Raw genomic sequence first — 12,602 nt, 5'->3', positions numbered from 1 at the left:
AATCACTCTAGATCTTTATTTATTTTTTTTAAATGATTAATTCAGGCAGTTGATGGGAAAATACAGGTAGAATTTCACAAATGGCAGACTTAAATTACCATAGGTCTGTGATAGTCTGTGAAAGAGAGACACAGCAGGAGACTGTTTTCTCTGCAGAGAAACCAGCCTCCCCTGGGCTTGCCTGGAAATGTGGGGAGACAGGAGAGAGGAGAGTGCTGTCTGGGAGTGAATGCTGACTGCAGACAAGCCAGCAGAGTTCCACTCAAAGCAGCTCCAAGCTGAGGAGTTATGTGAAGAGAAACCATGAGCTGGGTAGCAAAGCCTGCAGCCCTGAGTTGGGGAGACACGGGGGGATGCCCCGAGCTGAGGAGAGAAGCCAAGAAGGGCAGTGAGAGAGGGAACACCCAGGGGGCGTGTCCATAAAAAAACCCAACAGACTGATGCCAGAGCCAAACAGGGAGAAGAGGGAGTGGACACAGATGCACCCTGAAGAACAGAAGTGTGAAGAACATCCAGGAAGCAGGGTGTGAAGAATTCCAGGGAGGAAGGGGATGAAGGAGGGATGAGCCTGTGGGCAACAGTTGAAGCTAGCAGCCAATAGGAGCCATACAGTTGGATAAGAGACATACAGGATGCTAGCCAGAGAGTGTGGCAGCCTGGTGGCAATTACTGGGATGCAGGAAAAAAAATAGCAATATAGATCTAAACATAAGAAGAGCCACAGACAGTGGTTAAAACAGGACTTTATTTTATATGCTTATATTTTGGTCTGGACTTTATTTTGATTGCTCAGTGTTTTTGGACTGTTTTATTTTGCATTAACACCCTGACCTGAAAAGGAATCCTGGGTGTCAGGTGGCGTGAGGTTGGGGTGCAGGGGATGGTGGAGTTCCAACTTTTCCATCATGTGTTTTTCACATTCGTAAAAATCTTCTGCCCTGTGCCATGATGAATATCCTCCCATCAAGGAAAGTCTGTACAAAACCCTGTAATAAATAAAAACCAGAATACTTACCATCAAAGTTGCGGCAGGTGAGTTTTTGTATCAACTGGAAAGGTTAAGGGTGATATAAGACCCTTTACACATTGTAGCAAAAAACCCAAACAACTGCATGCTTAATAAATGCAGCATCTTGCCTTATCCTTCCTGGGTGGTGCCTTAAACTTCCTCGTAAGGTCTTGCTTCTGATTTGAACAATTGGCAATTTGTGTAACCTTTAAGTTGTGGAGAATTGTGAAAGGGGGGGGATACAGAGGAAGTTCCATGTTTATTATTCTTTTCATGTGCACAATTTGGGCTGTAGAATTCCTCAAGCTTATGGGAGAAGTTGGATTATCACCAATTAGGAGATTCAGAGATGTTTTTGTTAGGAGAAAGAAGACATGAGTTAGAAACAAGTTTATAGAAATAAGTTTATAGAAGTCTCTCAGCTGTAGATTACCCATGAAAATAGGGGGGGAGTTTAGGACCTACGTTCCTACCACTAATCCTTGGCTATAGCTGTACCCGAGGGTTAGAAGACAAAATTTAGGTGTTGTGTGGTTGATGACCATGGATTTTAAGATATATTGTGTGACTTAAGGCAAGTGGACTTTAAAGTGTGGAAACAGAGGTTGTATACTGAATAGAAGGTTATAAGAAGTATAGAAATGTATTAATTAACAGTTACAGTCTTCTGTGTAGATGGTTACAAGAGCAGTTGTGTGTTTTTACTGAGGCAGATACTTCAGGATCCTGTGTGCCTAGGAGAACAGAGGCAGCAGAGGGCACAGAAAGAGACAGGGTACGTTACCAGACACCTGCTCAGGCAGTGGCAGAGAATTCATGATTGGAAAGTGAGGGTGAAACTTGGTGTCCCCCCTCCCCCGCTACTGCCTCTCTAGGAACAGTGAAGAGCCTACAAGAGATTGTTATAGGAGCGTAACATCTTGTTTCAGGAATCATCAGGGTACAGCAAGTGCACCATGGATTCTCCCCACCTCCCCAGCTCCCTGCAGTGGCAGACAGGGCAGCATGTCTATGAGGAACCTGTAGGACACCTTCTCTCCCACCACACACAATAGGGTGCCTAGGCCACTCCCCGCAGGCCCCAGGCCCACAATACTCTCCCAATACTACACACAGACAGTTCCATTCAACAAACTTTAGTTTCCATTCAACAAGCTTTATTTCCCTCCAACACAGCACAGACCATCCCACCCCCACCTCTCCAACAGTACACTCCCCCATCCTGCTCTCCCCAACAGCTTATTCTCTCCTTATCCCCCTCCCCACAACATCTCCCCAAACATCAATGCTCACCACACAAAAAAAAAAAGAAAGAAAGAAAAAGAAGGAAAAAAAACCACCCTCTTCCTTGTGAAAGTCTGTACTGCAGTGCAGTTGGTGTATGTGAGTAGGGAATAGTGGGCTGGTGGTGCCTATGGTATAGAACTTAGAGAGAAGTGCCTGGAACCCTGGCCTCTCTTAGCACCACCATGGGTTTGAACACCATGGTGAGGATGGTGGCTGGGGGCTTGGCCAAGGGTAAGGGCCAGTCTTCCCTTGCTGGCCAGTCTGCTCCCCCTCCTCCTTTATGGGGCTGGCCTTGGCCAGGGCCATTTTCAGCACAGATGCCACATGGTGGGAGAGGTACCAGGGTCCCCAGCCAAGGTGGGGGCCTAGATGTTGGGGGAAGTAGCATGGGAGCAGAGGTAGGGTGCCCTGGCCACTGCACCTGGCACAGGACCTTCTCTTATGCCCATTAGCCAGAGACCAGGTCCAGGGCTGGTGGCTTGGCTGTGGGTGGCTGCCAGGCAGAAGGCATGGCTGGGGCCAGGGGCTGGCCAATGGGTGGCTGCCAGGTGGCAGGAAGAGATGGAACTGGTGTCTGAGTAATGGATGGCATGAAGGAAGGAGCCAGGACCAGGATATAGTCAAGCACCTGGTAATCTTCCTCCGTGGCCACCACTGCCTGAGCCACCTGGACATCCACCACCTTGGCAACCACCAAGGCCTGCCATTTCTGGCCATCCACCATCCATTTGAAGAGGGAAACATGTCTCTCATAGTTTCATAGTTTCATAATTGGTAGGGTCAGAAGGGACCTGAGCAGATCATCAAGTCCGAACTCCTGCCATGGCAGGAAAGAGGTGGGGAAAGGGCACTGGGGTCAAACGACCCCAGCAAGGTGTTCATCTAGCCTCCTCTTAAAGACCCCCAGGGTAGGAGCCAGCACCACTTCTCCTGAAAGTTAGTTCTTCTCCTTGAGCTCCAAGTGCTAGACACAGTAAATCTGTTCCTGCCAATCCCTCTGCAGTTTGCAGGCCACCCACTTGTTGGCACTGGATTTATGACCCAGATACTTTGTTCCTGGAGGACTCAAAATCCTCAGACCAAACATGAGTTGTCCTTTAGATAATATGCAAATTTTATTGATGCACGGTGATAACAGATAATAATAATGCAACCAATTCTATAGCTACCAGTCCCAGGGTTCATAGAGTCAGGGTACATCTGGACAGTATGCGAACTTCATTCTGAGATTCTCTCTGGAATGTCAAATGTCAGCAGCCTGGAGGTCAGAGGCTGAGGCCCACCACCTCCTCCACCCTAGGGTGGTGGATGGGATGGGATGGTTGTGTGCCCTCTGTCCATAGTGGCCTCAAGTTTTCCTCTCAGGCACCCTTTGCTTCTCTAAAATCCCTCCTTTTTTATTCTTTCTGTCCTCTGATGACTCTTCGTCTTTGGGCATAACTGACTGAATTCCCTGTGGTTGTCAAACTGCCCACGTTCTGTCCTGTCAGCATATTCCTTTGTTTCACAGACCCATCACGTGCATGTATCCTAATTTGGGCTTTACTGGTCTTTTCCCAATTTGGTCTGCCTCCCAAAACCATAAGTTGAAAGGGCTCTAAAGCTGGACACTGTGATCTACCCAATGTGGCAGAGTCCCTGATCTCATGTTATGGAACATTGTGGTACATGTCTTCAGTTTTCCACCCTGTGTGTCTGATTACTACTTTCCTGTGGCAGACACAGTACGTTTTGAGGAAACTGTCACAAACTGTCACTAATGAGCATGGATTGTGAAGCCTGCAACCCAGAAATAATATGGTTAAAGCAGTGACATCACAGTTATAAAGGTCTGTCAAGGGAAAGAAAGGCTAAAAGTTAAGGGAGACCCATAGAGTGAATGTTAAGACCCAGAAGAGAGTGTGGGGACTTCAGAGAACTGCTAGAGAGATATACTGAGATATCTATGAAACAGCTTGAGAGAACAGACCCACAGAGCCCAGAGAAGGACTGAAAGTGGAGACCAAAGAGCAGGGCCCAGCCAAAGTTTGTGAGAGCATTGAAAACCAGAGATTCACAATCTAAAAGAGGTGTGTGAAGCAGAGTCAATGACTTGTGGCCTAGGAGGGGCCAGGAGAGAGTGGGTCCAGGGGTTCAGAGTGGAGCCAAGAGAGAGAGAGAGAAATCTGATGAGAGGTCTGACAATCTGAGAAGGGCCAGGTATTGGTGAGGCTAGAAAGCCAAAGGTCTGCAGTCCATGAAAGGCAAGTGTTAGTGCTTCAAGGTGCCAAAGTCTCACTGGCCCAGGAGTGGGGCCAGGACCCAGAGAGGGGTCAAAGTCTGAGGGACACGTCTAGAGACTGAAGGGGTCCAGAAGACCATAGCCCAAAGGGGAGAGCACTGAAAGACCAAGGGGCCTGACAATGCATATTTGGGGCCCTAGTGAGGTCAGAAGTTTGAAGGAAACCTTAGCTCTGCTAACTGCCAGAGCTAGGAGCCTGAGATATCAGCTAACCTGAGGAAGGAGCTAGGGAGCCCAGAAATGAGAGACTGCCCATGGGGGGTGAAGATGACCAGGGCAGAAAAGCCTGAAGATTTGTCTTGGGTAAGACCTGAAAACTACACTCTCCTGAGACTGGTTAATGTGGTGGAACTACTTGTGGGAGGGTAGTCTTTACAAAATGCCACATGCTGCCACCCCAGGGAAAGGCAAGTATAGGCTACCTGAAAACCCTAGATCCCACCTGCCTTGTGGGTCACCCTTTGATAAGAGAAGGCTAGGGGAGTATATCCTGACAGAAAAACCTTTGGTGGAGCCAAAGGAGGGCAGATCTGTGGCAAGTCACACCTTGAAGTACTTGCCACTCTAAGAAGAAAATACTGCTGAAGAAGCAGCCTCTGCAAGGAGCTAGGAGGGGAATCTCTGGATGAGCTTCAGCATGGCAAGAGCCCATTTGAAAAACCCGCAGTATCCTTATAGGCTCGGCAGTGCTATGTTGGCTAGCACTATGCAGGAAAGAGACTTGGGGGTCATCACTGACCACAAGATGAACATGAGCCCTCAGTGCGATGCTGCAGCTAGTAAAGCGACCAAAACGCTGGCTTGCATCCATAGATGCTTCTCAAGCAAATCCTGGGACGTCATTCTCCCCTTGTACTTGGCCTTGGTGAGGCCACAGCTGGAGTACTGCGTCCAGTTTTGGGCTCCACAATTCAAAAAGGATGTGGAGAAGCTTGAGAGAGTCCAGAGAAGAGCCACGCGCATGATCAGAGGTCAGGGAAGCAGACCCTACGATGACAGGCTGAGAGCCCTGGGGCTCTTTAGCCTGGAAAAGCGCAGGCTCAGGGGTGATCTGATGGCCACCTATAAGTTTATCAGGGGTGACCACCAGTATCTGGGGGAACATTTGTTCACCAGAGTGCCCCAAGGGATGACGACTAGGTCGAATGGTCATAAACTACTACAGGACTGTTTCAGGCTGGACTTAAGGAAGAATTTCTTTACTGTCCGAGCCCCCAAGGTCTGGAACAGCCTGCCACCAGAGGTGGTTCAAGCGCCTACATTGAACACCTTCAAGAGCAAACTGGATGCTTATCTTGCTGGGATCCTATGACCCCAGCTGACTTCCTGCCCTTTGGGCAGGGGGCTGGATTCAATGATCTTCCGAGGTCCCTTCCAGCCCTGATGTCTATGAAATCTATGAAATCTATGAAAAAGCCAGCCACTCTTCTGTAACAACTTACAAATGCCTCAGTGTCCCAAGGACTCTTTCTCTGTTCATTCACATAGTCTCTCCAGCACAGAGGTTAGTTACTTAACCCAAGCAGGCCACTGCTTCTACTTTTGTCCAAACCACGGACTTCAGGCACACCCCAGAATCAGGTTGTGACCCTGTCTTCCTCAAAGTTGCTGTTTCTGCTTCCAATGCACATGTACCTCTGTACACTACTCCACCTGACCCAGACAAACAATGTCACCTTGGTCAGCAGTGCAACAAACAAAGATTCTAACAGACTTGGTTACTTAGCTTACAAACCTTGTTGGAACTATCATATGGCTTTACCTTACCAATAGGTCTCCACCCATAGTTCCACAGCCTTACCCTACTGAGTCTAGGCTGACCCCTCTACAGAGGTTCACTCTGTATCAACAAATTCCCTGATCAGTCAGGTTACTGCCCCGAAGCCCCAGGTCTAGAGTCCAAGTCCCCCAATTGTTGACACTGGACCAGGTCCCAGTCCCTGAGTCAGAGTCACCATCCCCGCCCAGTGTAGTCGCTAATTGTTGTCAATGGATTTATGAGCCAGATACTTTGTTCTGGGTGGACCCCAAACCCTCAGACTGATCACAACCTCTCCATTCAATAATAGATTAATTATATTGATACACAATGATAGCAGATAAGAATAATGCAATCAGTTCTATATCTACCAGTCCCAAGGTTCACAAAGTCAAGGTATGTCTGTCCAGTACACAAGCTTCACTCTGAGGTTCTCTCTTGAATGTCAGATGTCAGCAGCCTGGAGGTTGGAGACTGAAGCCCACCCCCACCCCAGTCTGTCTTTCTGTCCATAGTAGCCTTAGGTTCCCCTCTCCGGGACCTTTTACTGCTCTAAAATCCCTCCTTTTGGATTCTTTCTCTCTTCTGATGACTTCATCTTTGGGCACTGCTGATTGGTCTCTTTGTGTCCATCATACTGTCCATGTTCTGTCCTGTCAGCATATTCCTTTGTTTCACAAACCTATCACATGCACACATCTTAATTTGAGCTTTACCAGTCTTTTCCTAATTTGATCTGTTCCCAAAACCAGAAATCCCAAGTACTCTGCAGCTGGGCACTGTGATCTGGCCAATGTGGCAGAGTCTCTTATCTCCTGTTATGGTTCAGTGTGGTACATGTCTTCAATTTCCCACCCTGTGTGTCTGCTTGCTGCTTGCCTGTGGCAGACACAGTGGGCCTTGAAGAAATTGTCACAAACAGGCTTTTAATCATAGAATCATACAAAGAAGGACCATAAGGGACCTGTAAGATGATCAAGTACAGTCCCCTGCCATGGGCAGGAGGCATTTGGGCTCAAATGAGCTCAGCAAGATGCTTGCCCAGCCTCCTCTTGAACACTGCCAGGGATGGCGACTGCACCACCTCTGCTGGAAGTGAGTTCTAGACTCTAGTTACCCATGTGGAAAAGAAGTTTTTCCTTATCTCTAAACTCACCTTTTCCTCACTAGCTTGTGCCCATTGGACTTTGTTCATCCAGGGATGCTTTTCTGAAAAGTTGCTCTCCCAGATCCTGGTGTTCTCCCTTGACATATTTGTAGGCGGCTATCAAGTCACCCCTCAGCCTTCTTTTACTCAGACTGAACACACCCCAATCCTGAAGTCTCTTCTCATAAGGCCTATCCCCTGGCCTCTTGATCATAGGGGTGGCTCTACTCTGCACCCTTTTGAGGTTGTCCACATCCTTCTTGAACTGTAGTGCCCAGAACTGGACAGAATACGCCAGCTGTGGCCTCATCAACACTGAATAGAGAGGGAGGAGCACCTGTCTGGATCTATTGGTGACATGTCTGCTGATGTACGCCAGAGTTCTATTTGCTCTGTTGGCGAATTCATCACACTGGTGGCTCATATTCATCTTCTGGTCAATTGCCACCCCCAGGTCCTTTTCAGATGCAGTTCCAGCCAATGGACTGCCACCCATCGTCTCAATATGGTGAGGGTTCTTCCTACCCAGATGAAGACCCTGGCACTTGTCCCTCTTGAACCTCATCTGATTGCATTAAGCCCATAGGACCAGCCTGTCAAGGTCTCCCTGGATCTTCTTCCTGTCCTTGGATGTGCCCACTTCTCCCCACAGCTTGGTATCGTCCACAAACTTAATCATTGTGCTTTTCACTCCCTCATCCAGGTCATTGATAAAGCTGTTAAAGAGCACAGGCCCAAGCACTGATCTCTGGGGAACACCACTGGAGATGTCTCTCTAGGATGAGGCCACCCCATGTATTACCACTTTCTGGGACTGGCTGGTGAACCAGTTGCCAACCGACCTCACTGTAGCCTGGTCTAGGTCAATACTCTCCAACTTAATTGAGAGAATTTAATGGGAAACAGTATCAAAGGCCTTGCTGAAATTAGGTAGATGATGTCCATCTCCTGCCCTGTGTACACCTGGTTAGTTACCTTGTCATAAAAGGACATAAGTTTCTTAGGCATGACCTCCCTTCAACAAAGCCATGCTGGTTGTTTCAGTACCCCACCAGTTGTGAGCTTGTGGTTGATGGACTTCTTGACAATTTTTTCAAATATTTTTTTTTCCCCAGGATTGAATCAGACTGACTAGTCTATAGTTAGCAGGATCATCCCTGGTTCCTTTCTTAAGGATGGGTACCACATTAACACTCTTCCAGTCGTTCAGAACCACTCCTGAGTTCCACAGCTCTTTGAACAACCTCACCAGAGGCATTGCTATGAGCTGAGCCAGTTCTTTCAGAACTCTTGGATGCAGGTAATTTGACCCATCTGCCTTGAAAATGTCCATATGATCTAAAACTACCCTCACCTGTTCAGGACTGATTTTATGTGGACTGCTGTCATCACCCTATTATCTGTGCCTCTGGGCAGGTGACAAGTTCTCACCTGGTTTCAGGAATACTGATGCAAAGTAAATATTAAGGAGCTATGGTTTTTCACAGGGGTCAACTGTAGACTTCCCCTCCTTATTCAGTAGGGGTGCCACAGTAGGGCTTGATTTTTTTTCTTGCAACCTATCTACTTATAGATGGATTTGTTGCTCTCCTCTCTTTAATTTTGGTTGTCAGCTTGATTTCCATGCATGTCTTGGATTTCCTTGTCTCATGTCTGCAGTCCCTGGCTGCATGAACATACTCTTCTCTGGATGCTGAACCATTTTTTCCATTGTATGTACGCTTCTTTTTTCAATTTTGAAAAGTTCCCTAAAGTGTCTATTGAGCCAGGTGGGTCTTTTGACCCCTTTACCTCTTTTTGACCAAGTGGGAATGGCCTCTTTTTAAGCAGTGAGAATGGCTTCCTTAAGGAAGTGCCATCCTTCATGAGCTCCCAGGTCATCCAGTTGCTGGTTGTGAAGGTCCTTACCATCTAGACTCCTGAGTTTACCAAAGTCTGCCCATCTGAAGTCTAGGACTTCTGTTCTGCTGGTAGAATTCCCAGACTTTCAGTGGATGATGAATCTAATTAAATTGTGTCACTGTCACCCAGAGCACCTCAAATCTTCAGGTTACCTCCCACATCTTCCCCTTTGGTCATCACCAAGTCCAGAGTAGCTTTACTCCTAGTTGGCCCCTCCAGAGCCTGTGTCAAAAACAGTTGTCTGTAGTTGCCAAGAAGTTGGTTGATATTCTAGAGCTGCCTGAATAGTCTTCCCAACAGGTGTCAGGATAGTTAAAATCACCCATGCCAATTGAATCTGTAGTACTGAGTGCTTCAGTCAGTTCCCTGTAGAATGCTTGGTCACTCTCCTCTTTTTGGTAGGGAGTCCTATAATAGATTCCCACCATTGGGTCCCCTTCTCCTGAGCCCCCTTGTATCTTGACACAGAGTGTCTCAAGTGAATTCTCCCTGCCATCATATATAACCTGCAGGGAAGGATACTGCTCTTTCACATAGAGGGCCACCCCTCCATCCTTCTTCCCAACCCTGTCCTTCCTATAGAGCCTGTAGCCCTCAGTATCCAGTGCCCAGTCATATGTATTGTCAAACCAAATTTCTGCCAGTCCAATGAGGTCAAATTCCTCATCTGCCAGAATGAGTGCCAGCTCATCCTGTTTGTTGCCCATGTACCTGGCATTTAGAAATCAGTTAACCTTTGCCATTGTTCCAATACAATATCTATTTTACTTACAAGTCAGTTCCCAAAAGCAAACCTCTAAATACCATTTTCTAGCCATCACTGCTTGCATGTCTCCATCTGGTGCTCACACTCCTCCCTCTCCCACTCATGCACTTTTGTCACCTTGTGCTAGGCCTGTGAGTTGGCAAGCCACTCCTCTGAGATGGTGACCAGCCAGTCCAGGAGGAGGCAGAGACAATGCATGCGGAGGGCACCAGTTGTCAAGGGTACCATCCCTGTTGCTGAATCAGGGTAGTAGCTGGTGTCTCTTTGCCACAAGCAGCTGCTAAACCTGCAGAGCAAGGGAAAAGAGGCTCTTTGTGAGAGCGTACAACATTTTAGAGATGCACTATACCAAGGGACTGTGCTCTGCCCAGGCTCAAATTAGGGTTCATGCATGCACAGGTGCTCAGGGACCATGAAAAGTTGACCAGACATTCCCTGTCAGAGGCAGCTGCTGAATGAGCCCTCCATCCCTCCTTCCTGCTTGGGGACAAATGGCCCACTTGGTGCTTGCCACAAGCAGCTTGCTTTCCCAATCCCCTCCACAGACCAAGCCAGGGCTGGCTCCTGGCAACAGCTGTCACTCCTGATCCTGGCAAACTCTTCACTTTCTCTTCCTGCAGGCCAGGAATTTTGCTCCTGTGGGTCCAGAACTTCACCAGCTGGGGTGGGGGGTGCTGGGCTTCCACCTGTCTGGAATTCAGAGCTGATGATGCCTCCCCCCTCCCACTCTCAATGGGCCTGTCCAGAAAGGTGGCCCAAGGCAGGGCCCCCACCATGTGTGGCTTGTGCCCCAGGTGTGCCACTGGTGAAAGTCCCCCAGGCATGCTGATAAAAAACTGTTTCAGTGCACCAAGGGGTGGCCAATCCACTACACCTGGCTGCTGGTAATAGTCATGGTGCCCTAGGTACAGCTGAGAAAGTGGCAAGGATTCTGAGCTTCAATGGTGCCCCAGGCAAACCCACACTTCCCTACAACATGCATCACCCCCTAGCAAGGTACTTATGCCTATGCTACAATTCCCTTATGTCTACAGGCAAAGAGGAGATTGCCAGTACTATAAATATTTTTTTTCTGCATCTGATAGGCCCCTGGTTGTGTAGTTGGGAGGGTACTTCCTATGCAATATATTTCTGCACTGTCTCCCACTTCCCTGGGTTCTGGGGGGGGATGGGACTTCACGGGCAGGGGGGATCCCAGCCAGGTAGGGCAAGGATGGGATGGGCATGCTGGAAAGGAGATTCGGGGTCACTCCCTTTGTGGGTCCCCTAGTGCCATCCCTGCAGGCTGAGTGTGGATGGGTAAGGTGGCATGATCAAGGGTAGCTGTGATGCCCCCTGTCCCTCCAAGCCCTCCGGCCTGTGCAGGGCTTTCTAGCTGAATGTATCAGGTGGTCTTGGAAGTTGCTCTTGGAACCTGATGATGGGGAGGTGTTCCAGCTCCTTGCAGGGTGCTGGGGGGTAGAGGCCCAGTGCTTGGCCACATGACCAGTGGCCACCTATGGGTAGGAGCTGGATCTGGCATTGGGTAAGGCTCTCCCTGACCTGTCCTCCCCACTCTCACTATGTGGCCACAGTTGCCAGTGCAGGTGCCAGCTTGGGCTTTCCATACTGGATTAGGAGGTCATAGATGGGAGCTTGCTGGCTGCTGGCACTGATGGCCCAAGATTCCCTCCTCTGGGGACTTCTTTTCAGGGCTAAACCACAGAAGGGGATCCAGGAGTCATCAGTGATAGATTAAACATGCTGCCCATGTTGGGGGGCCAGAAAGGGAGGAACCTGGTCAGCTCCTTCATGCAGGGCATGTTCCTGTGGGCTAGTCCACACTTCCTGTTGTTGTCAGTGACTTTCACCCACTGAGTATGCAGGGACTTGGTTTTTAACCTGCACTGACTCCTAGAGCAGTCATGCCCACACTCCCTCATGTGGGCCACCATCTGATCATATATATGGGCATTGACCCACATTCCCTGGCTGAACTTCAGCATCATGCCATATTGCTATGAGGTCCATGGTCTCTTCTTCCCCCTGGTTGGGGCCCTGTGATGAGGTCCACAGGGCCAGGAAGGATGTCATGTTGACAGGGTGCCTCTGCTAGGGATGGCAGGCAGGTGCAGCACAAGGGCCTGAGAGCAAGGCCAGGGTATTGCTCAAGTGCCAGAGCCAGCACATTCCCATGCTGCAGGGGCACAATGCCCAGGGGGAAGGGAGTAGGCACCAGAGCCCCCTGGCTCCAGCCAGGGCTAAGCAGCTCTCATGCTTCCCAGACAGGCTCACCAAAGAAATCCCCAGAGCAGGCAGCAGCTGGCCCCAGGGTCCAGAGAGAAGGCCAGAGGAGGGGATGCAGAGGAACTACCCCTGCCCTGTGGCTGGAAGGTGCTCTCAGCCATGGGGATCTGTCCCTGGCTGGGGGGTCTCCCCCCCCCCCCCCCCACACATGTCTTTCTACAGCGC

General features: G+C 49.2%; 1 long non-coding RNA gene across 1 annotated transcript in view; it reads right to left on the bottom strand.

Annotated features, from left to right (window-relative positions):
- Positions 1 to 763: 763 nt before the first annotated feature.
- Positions 764 to 12,602, bottom strand: part of LOC102385531 — a 45,906-nt gene continuing 34,067 nt past the window's right edge. Inside the window, exon 3 of the long non-coding RNA XR_324507.1 lies at positions 764 to 986. This is a non-coding gene — a long non-coding RNA (uncharacterized LOC102385531). The remainder of the gene's footprint in view (positions 987 to 12,602) is intronic.

This window comes from Alligator sinensis, unplaced genomic scaffold (genome assembly GCF_000455745.1).
Source record: "Alligator sinensis unplaced genomic scaffold, ASM45574v1 scaffold953_1, whole genome shotgun sequence".
In the NCBI taxonomy this organism is placed as follows: Eukaryota; Metazoa; Chordata; order Crocodylia; family Alligatoridae; genus Alligator; species Alligator sinensis.
Note: the sequence above shows the minus strand (reverse complement) of the source record. Positions and strands in the feature narration are given on the sequence as shown.